The following is a 4,451-nucleotide window of genomic DNA, read 5'->3' as shown; positions in this document are numbered from 1 at the left end:
TAGTAGTATTGAGTTTGAGTTTTGCCACCGTTAAAGTACTTGCAACGTTTGTACAGCTTCGTCCATCGATAATCATAAAACAAACTTTATTGTTTACATGACAATGAGTGTGAAAATATTCTCTCTTTGATTATCCTCCATGGATTGAATATTTAAAGCTCTTTTCAATACCAAAACTTGTCCTGAAATTTGAGACATGGTTAGTAAACAAATAAATCAAAGTAAACCTTACCAGCACACTTACAAAGCCTCACAAGCTTCACTCCAAAGAAAAGATAAGATTACTCCACTCAACACTCGTATTTACTCTCGGGAATATGAATTGGCTTTTAACAATTCCCCTTATGATTCACTCACTCAATATGCCTTTTTCCACTCGATCTCTCTTATTAGGTCCTTTAAAGAACTAACTCAAGATTAGACAAGTTATTTCTCTTCTTGTGTGCGTCGGCTGCAAATAGGTTAGGGTAGAAAAGAAAAGAAGAAATGGAAATGGAAGAAGAAAGGATTCAAAGTATTGAAAAGAAAGAACAATTTGAAGACAAGGAAAATAGAAGTATAGAAAAGGAGGAGGTGACTTACAACCCAAGAAACAACACTTACTGCACCTTTACAAAAGAAACAATAAGGTTATATTCTCTAATGTAGATATGCCTCCTTGATGTACTTGCAATGGTAGAGCACTTTCCTTGGCTTTACTTTTCTCTTTTTGTTTCAATTTCTTCTTTCTTCTTTTTCTTCTTTTTCTTTTTGTCTTTGAACTCCTTTGTTTGTTGTAGACTTTGATTTTCTTTTTGAACTTCTTTTTCTTTTTGCTCTTGTCTTTGTACGCCAATGACACTTTTATTTTCAATCCAACTATGCTCTGAATTCCATTTGATGTTTTCTGAATATACACGCTTTGATGAAAGTGTGTACATAGCCGTATTGTGTCCCGATCTAGGATTGACAAGTACTGATGTCCTTGAATTATAAGTTTGGGCTGCAACAAAAATTAAAAAAGAAAGAATATTAATAATGGACTTAATAAATGGTTATATAATAAAAGTAATGAAATGGAAATAAATGAAAGAGATGGCTGAGAATTAGGAAGATGTTGATGGATGATGTTGATGGTGTTGATGTTGTAATGGAGATGGTGGTGTTGTTGTATCTCAAGCACGCCAAAGAAGAAACTATGCTAGAAAGCACAATCCCGATCTTCACAAACTTGCTTGAGGGGTGATGAAAGTGTCTTTAACCCACTAGATAAAAAATCTAGGAATTTAGGAATCAAGGTCGAAGGATTGACACCACAAGTATATGAACTATACTTGCTTAATCGATAAAGTTCACAAAAACTTTGAAGAGAGATTAAATTCATAAAGGTTTGTTTATAATATGAATGAGATGAGTACAAATGATTGCAAGCCTCTCAATTTATAGGAAATGAGAGGGCTTGGCGGAATGGTTACATAATATTTCAGCTAGATACATGTCTCTAAGGAAAGTACATAATGCTTGAGATGAAAGGATGAATCCTTTGGCTTGGTGATGGTTCGACTACCTCTTCAAAGGAGACATATTGGTTCGGCTAGGATGAAGATACATCTCCCTTAGCCGAATGGGTCTTGTACATCTTGGCGCCAAAGACATCTTCCTTGGCCGAATGGTGATGTGTCTCCTCAAGCTCTCATGTGCAAGGCATGTTGGTGTGGTCGAATAGGCATAGATATTTTTCTCATGTCTCTTGGTGATTTGGCCTCCAATGGTTGTAAAATCTTCACCAACATGTACCTTGATGAAAGGGCACCTTCATGGGAAACATTATTCATGAAAGGTCACAATTGTTGTAAGGTAACCTGTCATGTTTGAGCTAGTTCTAGGGTGAATGAGCTGGTAATGGTGGGTTGTAGCATGATAAACATTATGGAAGCTTCTAGTGAAAAGGTACCTCTTGAGATGGCAACTGTTGACAAAAATGTACGATTTCACAAATTTTGACTTATGGCATATTTGAAGTGTCCTTAGTGGTGGTGGTGATGGTGCCGCTCCCCAGTTGATTTGAAGTCAGCTTGTAGCTCAAATCTTCAGCTCAATCCAGCTATGAGCTCACGGGTCTCCGAATAATGTTTTCACTAAATGTTCCGTATGCTCTCCTAAAAGTCCCCATAAGTTTCCTTGCCTTTGCTTTCTCCAATTAGCTCCAAGATAACTCCCAAGTTGTGGCCGAATATACCTACATTCAAAACATAAAAACTAAGTTAAGTATATGAATTATTATAATAAGTATGTGCATATTATAAAGATGTGAAATATAGATTATAATAACTCGTGCACCATATGATAATGAATTAATATTATTATTATAACTATAGATTATATGCATGAATATCAATCAATGATGCAAACCATAGGTCATAATGAATGAATGCACATGTTATGATAATTCAAGTATAGTTTAATATGCAAATGTATGTTCATAATAATATATAGTGCATAAATGAGTAAATATAGTACAAAGTATGGTAGACAGGATCTTCAATGATATGAGCATGTCATGAAGAAAATTGGTGCTAGACAGGATCACATCACTAGGACTTTAAGGCTTTTACTTGTCCTCATCTAGTCTCCCACGCTCAAGCCTTTTTCCTCTTGGTCTTCTTGTTTCGAGTTCTAAATACAATTTACTCAAATCTATATCAAGTAATCTTACTTGTTGTGCGTCGGCTATAAATGGTTAGTAGGTTTGGAAAAGCAAATATAATGTAATAATGTGGCTTAGAAATAAGAAAGAAAAGAAGAAAAAGGGTTACTTACAGCAAAGTCACTTTACAACTTTTTATCACCACAATAAATTAGAAATGCTTATTTGACTTGGTTGGTGATGAAAACTTTTTGATTGTGCTTTCAACTTCTTTTTCTTTGCAATTTTTTTCTTCTCCTTTTATTTTCTTTTTGAATGCTTGCAATTTCTTTGTTGATTTTTGAACTTTCTTCACCTGCACTTTTTTTGTATTTTAGATTGTTGTTGTTGCACGTTTCTTCTTCCACCAATTCTCTTAATACCACTTGATGTATGGTACTTGTACCTTCAATTGATTGTGGATCTAGGAAGTAAGTAAAACAACCTGCAAATAAGTGAATGGTTAAAATAGATAGGTTTGGTAGTTGATGTAGGTGATTATAGAAGGCTATTTTCTGATATGAGAATTGGTTGTAGAAGTATGGTTGATATGGCAATGGTTTGGGCTTATGAAAAGCAAAGGGTAGAATAGTTTCTTAAATAGACTAAGGAAGAACCAATGTTATAAGAAAGAAAAGACCCAGCCTTACAAGTCTAGTTAAGGGGTTGTAGACAGGACTTGGACCCACTAGATAATAATCTAGGAACCATAAGTATAAAATGAAAAGGATGGACACCACAAGTATAGAAATACTTGATAAGTCGATAAAAGTCTCCAATGACTTAAGAAAATAGAGAAATCTCACTTGAATAAAATATATGTAAGATTTCTTTACAAAGAAAAAGGACTATCCTATTTATAGAAATGAAGGGATATGGTCGAATAGATATATGGTGATTCAACCAGCCCTTGTGCCCCTATAAAAATACATAATTGTTTGAAAAATTATCTAGAAGAATTGGTGATATTTCAGCTAGAATGGAGAGTCATGAGCATTGGTCGGATAGTGATTGAATCCTTTCAATTTGGCGCCTAGAAGAAGTCACACGCACATCACATGCCTTGTTGGTCATATGGGCGGCACATGGTGCTCTAGGAAGCCTTATAGTGCAACCTTGTGTATGGGATGAAGGCTGATCATGTGCATCACCTTGGGCATGCATTGGTCCTCCACCAAGCTTGCTTGAGTGTGTAGCGAGCTAGCAAGTAAGGGGCTGTTTGTGAATGAGCTTCTTAGCCGATACCACCTTGGCTCTATAGCAACTCCCCTAGCTCCCTTCAGCTGGTCATTTAGTCCACCAAGTTGAGTTTTTCTAGCCCTTACCTCCTCCATCTAAGTTGATCTTCCCATTACCTTATACGAGTTTCTATGAGGATTATGAGCTGATTATGACCTGTAATAGAGTGCCAAATACTCCCACAAGCAGCCATAATGTGTGTCGTGCTTCCATGTATGTATATATGCAAAGAAAACAAGTTAAATAAATATGAATGAGATGGAATGAATGCAAATGCATGCTTCCATGTGAGAATACATGCTTGTGAGATATGGATGGCTATCATGAGCTAAGTATAAGGAGCTAATATAGATGACTTGTGAGCTTAATTGAATTAAAATGTGCTAAGAAATGAATGATGAATATGCTGCCAATTCATTAATAAAATGAAACATATCTAAATGAAAGTAAAACTAATATAAATTAATAATGCTTAATAAGGAATAACTAACATCATGTAACAAGTAATATAAAGATGTGGATTAATTACGCAAGTTACTTAATTGAT

Source organism: Hibiscus syriacus, unplaced genomic scaffold, assembly GCF_006381635.1.
Source record: "Hibiscus syriacus cultivar Baekdansim isolate YM2019G1 unplaced genomic scaffold, ASM638163v2 tig00111191_pilon, whole genome shotgun sequence".
Lineage (NCBI taxonomy): Eukaryota > Viridiplantae > Streptophyta > Magnoliopsida > Malvales > Malvaceae > Hibiscus > Hibiscus syriacus.
The sequence above is the reverse complement of the archived record's forward strand: the minus strand, read 5'-3'. Positions refer to the sequence as shown.